The following is an 18,043-nucleotide window of genomic DNA, read 5'->3' as shown; positions in this document are numbered from 1 at the left end:
ATTTCAGGTCCTGTGCTGCCCAGGGGTGCAGCTCTGAGCTGACAGTCAGTGTCACTCAGCTCTGCACAGAGCAGGGACACAAAACAAATCCTTTTCCTGCTGCACACCAAGGACAACTTTCAGGCCCAACAGCACAAACAAGGGTGGCTGAAGGGAGGAACAAGAAGGATGGGACCTCACAGCCTGGAGCTGGAATCGGACAATGAAACCCCAATATTCAAATGGACCAAAACTTACCAAAGTGTGAGACCTTGTGACCATTTGTCCATTCTGTGACCATTCTAAGCCTATCCGGGGTGCAGCCCTGGTCAGGCTCTGGTCCTGTTTGTCCAAGGTGTACCCTAAAGGCCTTTCAATAAATCCCTACTTTATTCTCCAGCTGTCCAGTCTCTGTTCCAGGTCGGCCCTCCCAAGGCTACACCAACACCACCAACCCATGTCCCCAAGTGCCACATCCACACAGCTTCTAAACCCCTCCAGGGATGGCTTCTGCTTGCTGATTACTAATATGTAATAAACACTGCCTGAAGTCATTTCTGGCTTCTTCACTGCTCACAAGACTCTTTTTGCACCATTGAGGGCCATGCTAAGTTAGAACAAAATATTTCCTTTAGCTGTTCAAAACTATTTATCCAAATTTATACGTTTTTTAATGTATTCTGACCTAGGAATTTTTCCCAGTAATTTTCTAGCATTTTTAAACATACTTAGATAAGCACATCTCATATATATGAGGGGAAGATTTCCTTTTAAGAGCATCATTACCTGAAGAAGAACATATCCATAGTTGCTTTATACTCTAGAATTTGCGTGAGCTGCTCCAGCAGCAGAGCAGAGCTGGCATCTCCAAGTGCCCAAACAAACATCTGACATTTCCTGGCCTATCCAAACCATGGTCCCACAGCCCTACAGCTGCCTCATGGACGTCTGTACATCCACAGGACACAGGATCATCTCCCTTGCTCCCACATCTGCTGTGGTTTGATGACAGGACAGAAGTGATTCAACAAAGAATTCAAGAAACCAAGAGAACACAACCAACATGCAAACAACAGGCTCAGAAACTACATGGGAAAAGTATCAAACCCAACACTGATTCACATATCCTGCTCCTACATCTTGCTTTATGCTCTTTTTTGAGGCTTAGACTATAATCTTTAAGATCTAACACTGGGAGCACAAGGTAGTTTATGACTTGAAGATTAATCTGTGAAACAAATCTATGCATCTGTAATTAGATTAGTTTTTCAGCAGCTTGTCACAATGACGTGGGAATCTCAGTAAAACCTCCACTGTGCATTTTCTTTGCTCACTCAGCTCATCCTGCTCTATTTTAGACCATGGATCCTCTGGAACAAAGGTCCTTGTCAGTGGTGCTGATTTCCTACTCATCCAACAACCACAGCAATGCTTCATAGAAGAGCAACAGCAAAATGTCATATTCTTCTTCGGCTGTTCTTTCTTGAATATTCCACTAACACGTTGATTATAAATGTACCAAGGGACAGAAACACCAATTAAAGGTGGTGTTTTCCCTCCCACTGCTCTTGCACCTCAGCACTGACCTGCCACACATCTGCCAGCCCAGCCCGAGACTTTTTAGGGCCAACTCTGACCACTACACCAAGCAGAACGTGTGAACCCACTCAACTCCATTAACTGCAGCTTCAAGCAGGTCTCAAATTCACACCTCCAAAGGGGAAAGGCTAAAGCAATAACCACTTGTTACATTCCTGTTACTAAGCTAATGCTCGTCTCTTAAACTCACTGAGATTTTCCTCCATTTATTGTATGCTTTCTACTATGTGGTTAAAACCATCCTAGTATTTCTGTTCTTCCACCAAATGTTTTAAAAAATTACTTTAAAGAGTTTGTTTACATTTAGCAATGAGCTGCTATTAAAGCCACTGCATAAATAAAAATGCATAAAAATTTATGGATATCTTAAGATTTTTTAAAAGTTTGCATAACCTAATGGACCTAATTAATAGAGTTATGGAATAAAGAATAAACACCACAGCTGATATCAGCACCAACTTCTCAGTGACTCTCTAACTGATAGGAGGTGACGTGGTTCTATATCTGCTGAGGAGTTAAGACCGACTGAAGCAATTATGGAACACAACACTGTTCATTTACTAATTTTGCTTTAACGACAGAACACTTGACTGTGCTTTCAGCATTTTCACAAGCATTAGATCCACTTTTACAATGCAAAGATGTCCCTCTTCAAAATTCTATATATCCTGTGGATTGAGAGATTTGTCTGTTTCAAAGGACAACCACACACGGGTTATGTACTTTCTTCATACACTCAGCCGCCTCTCCAGCAAAATTTGTGAAAACTGAGGAATTACTTTTAATTTTTAAACATCTCAAGAAAGTAATGCTGAGATCGGGGAAGAGTTTTTTGATTTCCCGCTTTTCAGCATCAATTTAACTTTTTGTCTCCTCTTAGTTATCTTTTAACTTGAATTTAAGAGAAAGAGTTGGGTGGGAAGGAATTGTTTCAACATCAGTCATCACTTCAAGATTACATCTCAGAAAAAAAACCCCACACCAAAAAACAACAAACCCAAGATTCTACAGCATTAACTGCCCATGAAACACGAGATGTCCACACACAACCACCACCAAGCCATGACATCTCCCAGCAGTGACACACCAGAGGTTTGGAATCCCACCAGCCCCCAAGCAGCTCCAGGATGTGCTCAGCTGCTGGCATCCCATCCTCCCAGCCCCTCCACTCCACCCCAGAGGTTCTGTCACCACTGCCTGCAGTGACTGACACGTTTTCCTTGCTGCTGTTTTATAAACAGGCTGCGTAATGACGGCGTTTTGCTGTGGGCTGGGCACTTCTCTGTGATGCCTTGTCACAACACACTCCCAGCCCTCCCTGGAGCTCCACCTCACACGGGAGGTTCCCAAGATGCTCCCAGAACAGCTGCACCATTAGAAATAGTGCCTGGAATAGCTGCACTGCGGAGAGAAGCTCCAGAACTGTTGGGAAAGAAGAGACAGGAAGAGCTTACAAATATGATTGCCTGGCAAGAAACACTAAAGATATAAAACTTGTGAGTGAAATAGAAGTGAAGGGCAGCTTTGAGATGTGATCATGGCAGGTAGCAAGATGGTGATTAGCTGGAGATGGGTTGAGGGATAAAAAACAGAAGGACTCAAGAGATTAGCCCTGCCAAGGTACCAGGAAAAATGTAGATAAAATAGCAGTCTTCAGAGTTTAGAATATAAGGTGATACAGTAATATAGTAGTTCTCATAGGCTGCATGCAAAGTTTATAGGTTTTGTATCTCACGCCAGTTGGTCACTGTAAATTAGAATATTCAATACAAAAGGAGATATAATGTATTGTAATAAAGTCCTCTCTTTCTTACCTGCCCAGCTCTCTTAGCCCTCTTAGCTCTCTTATCTCCCTTACCTCCCTTACCCCTGCCATCTCCCTTACCTCATACCCTCTCCCCCCCTCTCTTTGGGGCTTCCCTCCAGCCCAGGCTGGTGGCTGAAGGCAAAGCCCTTTTAACCCATGACCCTTGTAATAAAATCACGTGTTTCTACAATATCTCAAGTCTGCAGAGTTCCTTCTCCCTGCTGTCCACGGATGCTCTGACACAGAACCTGGAACTTTCTAACCTACTGGTATTATTTCTGTGTGTAACTATTTAAAGGTAACTATGCACACTGCATGTAAGGAGACAAAACATGTTCTAAAATGGATCTGTGAGATGATCAATGTACAGAGGTGACAAATACACCAGAGGCAAAACCAGTAGTAAAAGGTACACGGCTTCATGCATTAATTTAATTATTGACTGCCCTGAAAGTTTTTCTGTCTTGCTGTTGTACAGTTCATTGCAAAAAAAAAACCCTCAAGAACATCTGCCCCACAGTAGCTGCTAAATAATTAGTTTATTTTAATTAAAGTCTGACATAGTTTCTAGAGCTCGCACCCTCTGGCATGTGTGGAAAATTGGTAGAGAGCTCCACTCACCTCGCACAGAGTGACTGGACTTGCATTGTGCCTACAGCTCAATAGGAAAAAACTGAAAATCTGGGGCTCTCAGGTGATGTTCAAGATGAAAATCACGGAGAAAGGTCCCTGCCCAACACCCCCCAGATTCCTGGGCAGACAGCAGCAGCCTTTGGCAGGATGCTGAGCTCTGCAAGCTTGCCCTGTGCCCACTGGACACAGCCCTCCCAAGGGCCTGCACCACACCCTGCCTGCAGGTCTGACTTCGGGCACCACAAAGCAGGTTTTCTGCCATTTCTCCAGAGTGCACCTCCCTTCTCCTAACCAAACATAATGGATTTTATGAGAAACCCACTCCTAATGTACCAACTCTGCTCTGGCTGCCCTGTGCTGTCACTGAGGACAGCTCAGTTGTGTGTTTCACCACCACCTTTATCCCCCTGTTTGTTAACAACACCTGTTTGTCCTAAATCCTTGCAAGAAGCTGCATGATGAGCAAATGGCACTGACAACTTCTCCTTCATCCAGCACGGCCTCTGGGAATTGATCTTTCTTCACGTGAAGTTGTGTATTGGTAAAAGAGGGGGGAGAAAGTCATTTAAACCATCATTAGACTGGAAGGTGACACCTACAAACATCTGGCTTCAAAACAGAAAATGAAAACTGTTCTAAATTAATAGCCTTCCATACGTTAATGCACCTTGGATTTTTACAGTATACACATTAAACTGAAGTTCTAAAAATTTAAATACTGTTAAACCACATCTACAATTTCCCTCTGATAGCTGGATCAGACAGATGGTTCGAGCCATAACTTCCCATCAGAAGACAACTCCTCTGGTTCTTCAAGTACTTCACCCCGCAGTTCTGTCAGGAAAAGCCTTGCTGGGTTTCACCTTCAGTACTTCCCTCTCAGGAAAAAAATATACACTAATGGTCGACCCTCAAGGGTACCCTCCTCCAAAGTAAGTCTTCAACCTCAGACGTCCAAGATGTTTGTCACTAAATTATGTGTCTCTTACAGCAAATTGCAGAAATGTGTCATTTTGCCTATATATTTGTGACAAGGAAGTACATTTGCAGGTATCCCAATTTTCTCTACATTCAAACAATTTTTTACATTTTCGTTTTCATTTTTCGATTAAAGGACAAAGTCTAAGCCAGCTAGAGATTACCACTGAGATTTTGGACTCGTCAGCTGCCAGTTCGAGCCATCAGTGCTCCTTTCTGCTGAGGAAAAGACCCCATACAGTCATTTTTAGAACAATTTCTAATTTTTTAATGTTTAATGTCCACAAAGGATGTAATGCAGAAATGATCAGAAGACAGCAGAACTAAACATCACTCAGAACCGTACATTCATTTTACTTATTCCTTTAGCTGAGAAAAATGAAGAAACTCATCTTTGTAATCTTTGAATAATTACTTGCTTTATATAATTACAGAAATTAGGTGTAGTAGGAAGGCAGTGACCAGGTTGGATTTTAGAGATCAAAGGCCTTTTTTTCCTTAAAAAATGCTAGGATTTCAGGATCAGGCGCATCCACAATAAAAAGGAATTATCACAATTTTTCTGTGCTGCAAGTACCAGAATTGATGTATTACTGTATGGTAATAAATATTATAATAAATCATATTACTGATGAATTACTGTATGGTCAAACACCGAAAAGTAACACTTCTCCAGCACTACACAACACACTTTACCTTCTTCCCAAATCAGCCAAGAAGGAAGGAAAAAAAATCTTCCTTTAATCTCTGAATCAATACCTCACATTAAAATATGAGAAGCTATGGAAGAAGCAGAATCATCCATACACTGAGAGATTCTGAAAACAGAAAATGTTTTTGATTTTTTCCCTTTCTGCTTCCATCATTCCTTTCCTGCAGATCAGCAACACACAGAGGGGTTGGTTTGCTGAGGGATTTTGATTTGAACTTGTGTCAAAAGCGAATTTGAGCTAAGAGAGATAGAGAAGAACATAATGGCACATGCCACACACATCCAGGAACTGCAGTGCCAAGGAAGGAAGGAAGGGAAAATAAAGTATAATTTTACACTGGTTGCCTACGGGCCGCAGTTTCTTTGCTTTTCTATTAACAGCTCAGAATCCTCTGTGCTGTGAGACCACAGAGAACTGTAACTGCCAATTAATGTAATGATATTTGCATACTCATTACCATGGTTATAGGGAATAGTGGTGCTCTCAGTGAGCAAGAGGGATGCAGAGGGGCGTTCGTCTGGCAGGCTGGGGCTGGGAGAGAACTGAGGGGAGCCAAGGAATTATAACCAACTCTGCAACACCACTGCTCCTCTGACAGCCTGTGCACACTTCCCAGAAAACATGCAACCCATATTTACCTATAAATTATTTGTTACATAACCCTGTCTCCTTTGATTATTGCTTTCTTTATGCCTTTTTTTGTCACCAGTGACCAGTTAATAACAGCAGTGTGAACTCACAAACTCTCTGCCTTTACTTTCCAGCTACTTCCTGTATTTTTTATGATAACCATATGCTGGATTATTATTTAATTATGATTAAAAAATAAACTCCTGAATGTAGGTTACTTTGAGATGAAGGCAGTTTACAAATAACTCAGATCTGCAGCTTTTCTCACAGTTCACCCAGCATTTCTTGTCACACACCTGCTCACCTGCACTCAGGATTTGATATTAAAGTTTATGAAGACACACACGCATCCCTTCATAAAGAACTAAATTCTGGCCCAGAACTACTCACTGCTTCTTCCAAAAACAATCAAATAGCTTTTAAAATCTTCTAAGTGTTATTTGAAGAAGCACTTTTTAAATCAGGGCACTGTGGTTATTAAAGATACCAGAATAACCCCGGTGAATCCTGGTTCCTGAATAAGGCTGTTCCTGAAGTTCTGATGCCAGTGTTGTTGTCATTAAAGTAGAAAGTCCTGTATTCCCATAAAAATGCCAAAGATTCTCCATTTCCCAGGCAATGTCACATCACTGATATTGCTGCACTACACTGTAAATAGCCAGTACTTCATCTCCAGTAATAAATACATGTAGCCTATGTGATATTTGTATCTACAATTAAAGTGTCTAGTAGGAAATTAAAAAAATAAAAATTAAAAAGGCCAGGAATGGCAAAATCAGCTCCAGGGAAGTGGCTAATCCAACTATAACCTCTCTGCTACACTCAGCTCATCCCGTCACATCTGGAAGTGCATCAGCCCACAGGATTTGATTGTTGTTCTCTCCTTCAGTTTTGTTTTGTGTCTCCCACTTCAGATATTAAATTTTCCAATCATCTTCCTTTGATGTTGTCTTAGTTTAATTTAAAAGCAACACAAACATGTCTGATTTACAAGATTTTTATCATCACAGTATCTTATCACCTCATTATGAGTAATTTGCAAAGGCTTTTGTTCCAGCTGATACCAGAAAGGATTTATTTTCACCTTCAGGTTCTTTTCCCTTTCTCAGGCTGTTTATGAGCTGCTGTACCTCATCTCTGGGCACTGAGGAAGGTCCTGGCAAACACGGAAGTTTTGCAATACTACAAAAACTCAGGCTCAGGCTGTCTTTGGCTGCTGACCAAAAATGTTTTTTATCTCCAGCTCTCACGAACTTCCTCTGGCGTTTTGGTCCCAAGAATTGCAGCTGCTTTGGGTGGTTATGAATGAAGAGGGGGACCCTGCCTGGGCCCTGAGCTGTCACAGAGCTGCTTTGCACTGAACTGGGACGAGAAGCAAACCAGGAACCAGGTGGACACACACACACCTATCACTAATTCATAATTTATTTTTTCTCCCCGCTCTTAAAACCTGGTGGCTGATCATACCTGCATAAAGAACACACAGAACAGGGCAGCTGCTACAAATAACAAGCCAGAAACTTACTCTTGCAACCATCGTGGACCCAGATTATTATCTGTGTCTGAACACCCACCAGCACAAAGGCCTATAAATTGCAGGGCAATATGATGCTCTGTGTCGCAATTTTTTGCAGGATGAAAGATGAGCCATTAAATGCTGGTGAGCCCCATATGCCACCATGTAACACCCCAAGACATCCCAAGAGCTCTAAAGAGCCTCAAAAGTCACTGTTTTCCTTGATCCTAGCAAACTATAAGTCAGCAATCAAGAAGATCAAAAAGGTGATCCCGAAAATTAATTTATCTGAAGGATTCCAGAAGAACTTTTCTATTCAACCATATTGAGGCCAGAACCATGGAAATGATATGGAGTTACCAGGTCAACATCTTGAACAAGATGGTGACAAGGAACAGATAAAAGCAGATGTGTGTTCCTAGGATCAGCATGCTTCAGAGAAGTGGTAAATTAAGGGAATCTCATCCTGTTTCCAGCTCCTCTGATGACAGGAGCTGCTCGAATAAAGCTACTATATTAATATTCTGATTTTCTAATATTTTTAAATACAAATTAAAATTATTCTTCTCAGAAGTGAAATTAGAATTTTTAATAGGTGAGAAACTATTACCCACTGTAAAAAAAGTAAATAATAAAAGCCCAGTATGTCAAAATAAATTCTGATCTTCCTCCCTGCTTCATGGTACGATGTCCAAGAAAAATCATTTAATACTACTCCTATGAATTTGTAATTTCATCCCAGAAAGTAAAGAATAAGATAAACATTTTCTGTTTGTTTTTCACTTTCACAGCAACATCATCCTTACTTGCTTCTAGATGGTCACATTTTGCTGACATTTACAAACATTTCATGTTGATCTTACATGGGTCACATCAATCATCTATACAGTTTCAATGACACTTTGTTAAATAAACTGTCATGAAAGATTTATAGAGAATTTGATAAAAGTAAAGAAGATGTAGTTTAGCTTTTAAAGATGCATTACCCCTTTTCTGAGGTGTAATATCAGCTCTAAAATACCATTAAGCTTTTCTGGCAGGAGATGAAGTGAGAAAATAAAATGCACTCTTTCATCAGCACCGCTTATTTGCATCTTTGTGTTTCTACAGAACACGGGGAGAACAGAGCACCTGGAGGGGAAGGGAACCTCACCCCACTCTGTGTGTTTTGGTTGTCTCTCCTAATGCTTTTGGCAGAAGCCACTCATGGTCTTATCACATTATTTGAGCAAAAATTGCCCCCAGATTAAAAAAACTCTACTCCAGATTAAAATCTCTACTGATAGTAAACTGATATTCCCAAATTCCCTCTCAAAACAGGGACAGCAGAGAAGCAGCACTCTTTCATTCAAAGCCCTTTTTCAGATAAATGTGGCCAGAGCAGCTCATTAAGATGCACTTAAAATTTTCAGACTTTCCTGTCTGATATCAATTTAATATTTGAGAGCGGGGAAAAATGGTCTCACTGTTGGGGAGGGCTTTAATCATATTTTGTTCACCAAGAAGGATCAAAATTTGACCAAACTTTTCAGCAGTCCTCCACCCCTGACTGATCCAGATACAAAAGCAATTATTTGTTCCACCTTCCAGTTACCTGCAGAGTCAGCTCTGCTCCTCCACAGCAGCTCCACTTGTTATGGAACACCAGTCAGGAATTCAATGTGTGAAAAGACTACTCCACTTCACCATTTAAGCTTGAAAATTCACAAGGGATGAATCAACCCTTGCAGGGAAAAAAAAAAAAAAAAAAACACACCCACAAGGAATCTTCCCCTTCTCTTAAAGACCATTAATTTTGCAATCAATGGGACAACATGAAACACTCCTCAAGAACTGCTGCAGTTTTGTGTGTGATGCCTCATGACCCAGCCCTGTCACAACCTGCTCCCTTCATGTAGTTATCTCATCCCAAAAGTGTCACATGAGAGGTCAACAGTGAATAATTTCACTCTTAAACTGTACCGGATTCCCTACAAAGTATCTGTGACCAAAAGGCTGCAGGTATAAAGCACTCAGCCCTGGCACATCAATGACCCACAAGTCTGTCAGTCTCTCCCTTAACATTACACAGCTGCTTTGAAGGTTTTCTTCCTCACTGTTTTCCTCCACCTTTTAATTTCTGTGATGACCACACACACAAAATCCATGGTTTAAGTTCAGACCTAGCTGGACACTAAGAGTGCACTCTCCTTACATTATCATTATCTTACAGTGTGAGGAGCTGAGACCTTTACACAGGTATCTTCAGTATTTATCGCACAATAAAAAAGTGAAACTCCTTTGTTCCTCTGCATCTCAGGGCTGACCTCACACAAGCCAACGCCCTCACCACTCCATCCCTCCAGCCCAGTAACTCCAACATTCCCCACTGCATCACCATCAGGGTTAGTCACTGAAATTCAGGTTGCACAGCTTCTTTTGGTGTCTCAAGAAAACCCTGAGTTAACCTCTGCAGCCTTTAGGGGAAGATCACCTCAGTGTCTGGGGTGCATCCATTCATTTTTTTGTAGAGAAACAAGAAGACACATGCACAGAACATCTGTCCTGTGTCACAGAGTCCCATCAGCCAGAGCTAAAACCTCTGTCAGGTTCCAAACACCCAGAGCTGCTCCCCATGGAGGGAACACCAGGGATCTGCCTCCTGCAGAACTTGCTGAACTGACTTTGCTATCAGCAGTCACTCATTCAGAGGGAACCTGACTCGGTGTTTTCAAAAAAAACCCACAAATCCGATCTGCAGCCAAATCACAACAGTAAGTGGGAACTCAACTACATTAATTTGTAGGTATTGTAACTACTACATTACCAGCAGTGTTCCCAGACACTGTGAATTCAAATAAAAAAGGCTAGGAGTTTGAAGGCAGCAATTTACTCGGTTATTCAATACATCTGTCAAATATATTACTGAGTGGTAAACGAATAAATATTGGATTTCAATTGCCATGACTAGAAATAAATGGGAGCCATTCTCTGAGCAGCAGCACTGTGAGCTACAGGCTTTCAGTGGAGGCTTAGTTAAAGGAAAAGCAGAGTAATTAGAGTAATTCCTAGATATTCTGAAAAAATATTACTTTGTTATGTGATGGATTGGATAACTGAAACAAAATTGTCTCCATTTTACCACACCATGGAGTCTTCAGGAAAACCAACACCTAACCCAGGGATATATTCCAGTGGGATATCCCAGAGAGACCCTGATGGTTCAACACTTGAGCCTCAAAGATGGATTTCATGTTGAAACGAGTATTCCAAGTATTTTCAAATATCTTGGAAATAACTTACAGGCATTCAAACATGCCAGAAGTAGATGCACTCTAAATTGTTTAGATCATATACTAATGATTGCTTACTGGGTGAGATACTAAATTATGTAGTTTTATAAATAGACATAAAACTTTTATTGCTATTATTGTGTATAAATTACTCAAGTCACACTTAGGAGTAATGAAAATTACATTATTAAATTATTATTATTATAATATAAAATTATTAGCTAACATTTTAGCTAATACTCTACTGGTGGCTGTGCATATGAAAAGATGACACGAGGGCCGAACATTTCTAACTGTTCTGCAAGCAGAGAAACGTTCTAACAGGAAAAGAGAGAGAAGTCTCTCGCCATGACAACAGACTTGTGAGCTGCTCTGCTGAAGTTTCCTTCAGATCTGCAACAACTTTTAAACCGTCACATGCTCTGAAACAGGAAATCACACGAATCACCCACATTCTAATGAAGTTCAAAGTTGCAAGAGAAGCGGAGGAGCATCTTCAACCTCCCAGCACGGAATTAACACGTCAGTCTCTGGAACAGACACACAGGATGTGCTTCAAACCACCCTCGTGCTAAGGGATTTAATACAGAATATTGGTGTGAAGCAGCATCAGAGCAAGAAAGCAACTGGCTCCTCTTCATTATGGTAACAAAGACAATTAATAGTCGTTGACTGCTTTGACTGGACATTCTCTGCTGCTGGGGAAAGACCAGGCTCTACATCCCAGACAGACCTTCCACCCTAACACACAGAAACCCTCCTTTCATAATTCCTAATTAATCAAAGATTATTTAACTGTTTCACCACAAGCCCCAACTTTGACAGTCTGACTCTCCAGGGACACCTTGGGTTACACCTTTTTAAAATAAACCCCCCTGGGCTTACACAACTTTGGTATCTGGGAGGACTTAATAAAAACTTAAGAATTGCACAGTCCTCAAAATCACTCCTGTAACAACAAGGATTTGGCTAAACTGTTTGCATATTGCAGATTTCACTCCACAGGCTCTGGCAGGGCTTGGCACACCAAAAATGATACAAACAGGATGAAATCCCACCTGCTGTCACCTACCTGTGTCGAAGCTGACCCATCCCTTTGCTGGGCAACAGGGAATGATGCCACTGCCAACCTTTCAGCCCAAGAGCATCATTTCAGCTGCTAAATCTTCTGCTGATACAGGAACCCAGCTCTGGGCTGCTCCTACAGCCTCATGGTCAAGATGATCAGTGGCCTCTTAGTTTGACATTTTAGATTTTCCCAGTCTTTATCAAGGAGTGTTACAGGCTGCTGAGAAAACTACATAACGGGATTAACTAATGGCAATAACCCTGTTTTGTCAGAGAGGATTACTGTCATTCAGCACCAGGGGAAACTGAAAACCAGGAGTTCCTTTTGTGGTATTTATTTAATATTCTACTCTGTAATCTGTTTGCAACAGTATTAGTGCAAAATGTCATGGGAAGATGTAAACACTCACCAGATTCCTTTTTGTACCTACAAACAAACCAAACGAAAAACAAAAAACAGTTTGTTTCCTGTCGCTCAGGCCGTTCCAAGATCCTGATGCTCTATGTTATTTAACATTTTCAGCTGACTTTGGGAACATTGTAGACTGCTCTGATGGGGCATGTTCCAGTGTCAGCCAATGGTTTATCCCTGGCATGCTTGTCAATCAAAATAAAACCGACAGACGGCTTTCTTTGTTTCAAATGAGCTTCCCCTGGCCATTAAAATTCACTTTTTATTACAAAAACTACCATTTAGAGAGAGCAAATTGAAATGTTCATGGTTCCTACTGAATCAACACCTGCTGGAGTTGAATGTTGCAGAAGAAACTGGAAAACATAAAAAATGCACTATTTCAGCACCTCTGTGCTACCCATTCTTGGCCTCTCTGTGCCCTGGTAACTGCAGAATGTCCATTTCATACAAACCCTGTAACCAACATTTTGGCACTGGGATGACACGATTTCCTTTAGTGCTTTCAACAGCAGGATATAAAAGTCTAGAAAATTAAAATTTTCCTAAGACTGGGCAGCAAGAGCCAAGGCACATCTCTTCAGAGAATATAAAATACAATAGTTATTGATAGGCTACTTTTTAGAAACATTGGGTTTCCTATGCTAAATATTGAGGAAATCATGCTCTCTTAGATTAGATTTGTAAACTTATGGCAAAAGCATAGAAGTCAATAAAATTACATTTAGAATATGCATTCCTGACAAAAATAGCGTGCTTCCAGCAATGCCAACTTAATTTTTGGGAGATAAATCAAGAGACCATCCAAATACATCCTGACAAAAAGCCATGATTTCCAACCAGCCCTTGTGCCACAGAATGTAGCCTGATGATTTGTAATGATGTGCAAACCACGTAAAGGAAGCCATGATTTTATCTGAAGTTCCCACATGAGTAAGAGTTTAGACCGCTGCAAATACCAGATTTCCTTTTCCTTTTTAATAAAAGTTTATTAAAAAGCCTGAACAAACAAGGTTTCGAAATCATTATCATCCTTCTCTACAGGGAAATTGTGCATATAGCCTCTAATTTTGTTAATTATGAGCACGTGGGATTTCAGTTATTATAAACACACTTTCCTTCCACTGACGTGATTCAAATCCCATCCTACAGACTGATTTGCAGCCCTTAAAATGACTTTTCTCTTCGTTAACAAGCACCACCCTCAACAACTGCCCTTGGAATAAAAAAGGAAAATGAGCAGCTTTTTTTTACATCTTCCACAGACCAGACTTTAAACACAGAATGTAGCTACTTTAAAAAAACACTTGAAACAGTCTAAGGTATTGTCCAGGGCAACACTACATTTTAAGACAAAAAACATGCTGTAATTTGGAAGAAGAGAGGACAGGAAACAAATGTGCAAAACTTAATCCTACGTAACTGATGTAATTTGCACAGGAGGCAGCAAAAGCCCAGACAGATTTCCATTAATTGTGATAGAATACCCTGCTTTTCTCAAACCAAGTTCATTAAGAACTCGTTTTTGCAAACAGCAATATTTGAGTACGAACCCAGACCTGTTTGATGTCTTTCAAGCCTCACCTCGACTGCATTTTCCACTTTTCTCAGTGAGACACTGTCATAAACCTGCCTACAGTGAGGACACATGAGACACTGAGTGCTTCACCTCTGTCCTCCCTGCACTGCCCCTCTTTTGGAAGGGAAAACTGGATTAGTCTGACATAATCTGCCCCTGACGATTCCATGTTGTCTGTTATCTGCTGGATGCTCACAAACTGTTTACTAATCACAGCATATTTCCAGTTGAGTGGTCTATAATTTCCAAGCTTCTCCTCCTCCTTCCTCCCCTCCTCTCTGCCGGTACCTCCCTCATCCCGCCATGACTTTCCCAAGTCAGCCATTAATCACTCTGACACCTCATCCACCACCCCTTAACTGCACAGCACCAGGCCCAGCTGATTGGAGAACATCTACCCTAAATAAGCTATCTGTCACACTTGTTTTCTCACTCCAGTTTAGCTCCTGCACTTCTGTCACTGCTGTTAATTGTGTCAGACATCTCATCACGGCTGACCTGAAGCCACAAAACTCTTCCATCTTCCCGGCACCATCTGTTGCTGCCCTTCCCTTCTCACTGTGGCACATCAACCTCGTTTTCCCGGGATGGACACGTGGAATGATTCCCTCTGGCTCTGGAAGGCTGCTCTGATTGCACCTCCCACTGCTCTTTGCCCTTTCCCATCCTGTCCCACGTGCTCAGGCTGCTCCGCTCCATCCCAAACACCTTCCCTGAGCTCCCTCATGGCCACCCTGCACCCGGGACTGTCAGAGGGAGACTCTAACTCACCCAATCTGACCTCTTTCCACAATTCCTGGTTTTATTCTGCAAAGGAATCATTTGTATTTATGCCCACATTAAATTTTTTTAAGAAACTGCAAGGTTTCTTGAAATTTTTACCCCTCTACCACCATGGGCTTGTTACTTCTTCATCCTAATACACCAGTCTGCATTATTTTAAGGCATTCTTCTTCCACTTGTCATATGGCTTGTTAACTCTTGTTAACCCTCTCACCCTATTTCTATTACATTTTAACATCCTCAACTAGCTTTTAATCATAAACTTCAGTTTAAAGCTTCTTTATCTTATATATATATTTAATGGGGGGGATGGGGGGTGGTATATAAAGCACTGCAGTACCTGCTGGTTATGTTTGGCCTGGAAAAAAATTCAGATTAACACAAAATCCTGTGCTTTAGATGATTCTGCCTGAATCCATAGGGATTCCTTCCGATTTAGTGGCCTTACAGAGGAACCACCATCACATCCAGTGCCCTTCTCCCACACCATCTCTCTCTAGAGCTGCACCTCCAAGCAAGCCCTGTTTTAAAATCAACATCTTGCTCTTCTTCAGTTTTCTTTGCTTCCCAAACAAGTCACATCCTTTAAAATAACATTCCAGCTTTGTGAATTATCTGATCAACTCTCTTACATAAAAACCATAAATTATGATCATATACTGATTTTTTTTTTCTGCCTTTCCTGTTTATTTCCTGTTTATTTTCTACTGAGATTACAACACAACTGTAAGTTGATCTGGAGCCAACTCACCACCCTGTTTCTTGTACTCACCCTAAAAACATGAACAATTACTTTGTATGTCTGCTTTTTGCCATCCCACTCTAGTTCTAATCTAGAATCTTTGTGCTTAATTAGCAACTTTAGATGTAAACACACAGAGCAACTCTCTGAGGTTGAGCACTCCAATGAACACGTGTATTTCCCTCTGGTGTTAACACTTCCACTCATTCAGAACAGGTTAGACGAGGAAGAAACTAGCAGAACAAAACAAGAAGTTCCTAAATCACACCATCAGCAGAGTTCCTGATCCATTGATATAACCACCCTGTTTCTTGCAGAAATAATGAATTACAGCCTGTGCACAGTCCTACTCCACCTGGGAAATGCAGTAAAAATCCAGCAGGCTCAAAGGTACACTTGCACCAAAGCAGAATTTGTGTAAGTCTCCAAATGCAGTGATATAACCCACCATGTAAATGCAGAGTTACCTTTTCATCCTGCCACTCAAAGCCTCTTTATTTCCCCACACACTCCTCACTCCCCATTTCCATGCCCCACTCCAGGCTGCTCCCAGCCCGTTTTCAGTCCCAGCCGCACAATTCCAAAGCAGCACACCTGGAAGTTCCCCGCAGCTCTCTCACAGCAGAGTGACATGATCCAACACTGACCCAGGAGCACTGCTGCTGTCCTGCAGCTGCCACTGGGATGGGGCAGTCAAAGTCAGCAAGGGCCCACCAAAAACGAGGGCAGCTTGTCTGCAATGCCAAGGGACTGCTGCAGCACCAGGTGTGAGTTACCCTAATCCCAATCCAGTAGGAGAACAACAGCAATTCTACAACACTTTACTTCTCCCAGTAAGCAATTCTTACTCTGCCTTATGACCATTTTGTTTAGCTCCCACCCTCCTGATGAATTCTATTTAACAGGAATTAGGAGTTTGTCTTCCCCAAACTGTGCTTCATTACAGCCATTCAGCCAGGGAGCTGAGCTTCTCTTCTCTAATGATTTACTTTTTTAGGCCATGTTGAACTTGCGTGCAGTTAAATTAGGAACATTTCTTTTACTTAACTAAAGAACAGAAGAAAGAGACCAAATGTTATGCTGCAAGATTCTTCTCTGATGCCACATATATGCCCTTAAAATTGAGTTTATTCTGCATGATCTTTTAAAAAACAATGTCAGCATGCATCAGTAAATTCCATTAAAAAGCAGGACTGCCTACAAAGCCAGTATTTTTTTATCCATAGAGCTTTGACTTGAGACAAAAATTATTTCATTTGTGAAGTAATAATGCTGTAACACATAATACTGTTACCCTAACTAAACCAAACAATAAATATTTGTAAGCTCCAATGACACTCTGAGCTCCAAGCTAAGTTGCAGAGCCTCTTCTGGAAATCATACAAACACAAACTGTTGATAAGACCTCACTGGACTATTCTGGAAAAACAGCAAGGGGAGAATACTGTCATTTGCTATTACAATGACAGTTTTCTTCACATATAACCCTTTAACACTCCCATATTTCACAACACTGACTTTTATGCAACAGAATTAGATTTGGATCTGGGGCATCCTCACAATATCCCTTTTTTGAAAAGCTGTCAGATTTTTGAAAATTCAGATTTTCTCATATTTAATTTGGATGCCATAAACCTGCCCTTCTATTAACATCCTTTCCCACTCCCAGGACTATATATATGTGATAATTAGCACTGTCAACCCCCTTTAAATTTGTACAGTGGAGCCAACTGAGGCCTTTGCTCAAAAACTGGCTTAAATTCCTGCCTGGATCTCCTCCTCTCCTGAGGTTGAAGACCACCATGGTCAGACAACCAAGCAGCCAAAATGATGTAATTTCAGAACTGAGGCTGCTTGTGCAGCTTGAGTTCTGCAGTCCTGTCATAGCCCAACTACTGCCCTTCCCAGCCATCCCAAAGGACACCTCTAGGATGGATACCCACAGCACTCCATGGGCTTGGGCAGCTGGAGAGCAGCCTGGCCTCACCTCACTGCTCTGCACAAAAATAAGCATTTATGAGCATTTAAAGGATCATTTCCCAGCTCCTCTGTCGGTCACAGACATGCACACCCAGCCTGGAATACAGGATGGGTCATTAAACCTCAAACAGAGAGGGCATGGAGTTACGGGGACAGAGACTGGCACCGAGTGCTGCAACAGATGTTGGATAAAGTTTCAGATCCCAACAAACCTTCAAGAACTGTGTTTCAGAGGACGCAGAAAAATACTCATCTGGAAGCGTAATTCATACCAGCATTCCAGGGTAAGATTGAGAGAAGTTTAGCAGAAGTCAGCCCTGGTTTTGGAGATCCTGTGGTGCCCCTTCAGCCC

The 18,043-nt window shown here is 41.5% G+C and overlaps 1 protein-coding gene across 3 annotated transcripts in view; it reads right to left on the bottom strand.

Moving 5' to 3' along the window:
• LOC310922957 (dachshund homolog 2-like) overlaps nucleotides 1–18,043 on the bottom strand; it is a gene marked incomplete at its 5' end in the record, with an annotated part of 246,143 nt that overhangs the window by 144,697 nt on the left and 83,403 nt on the right. The window lies entirely within an intron of this gene.

Source organism: Zosterops lateralis, assembly GCF_965231275.1.
Source record: "Zosterops lateralis genome assembly, chromosome: Z".
Lineage (NCBI taxonomy): Eukaryota > Metazoa > Chordata > Aves > Passeriformes > Zosteropidae > Zosterops > Zosterops lateralis.
Note: the sequence above shows the minus strand (reverse complement) of the source record. Positions and strands in the feature narration are given on the sequence as shown.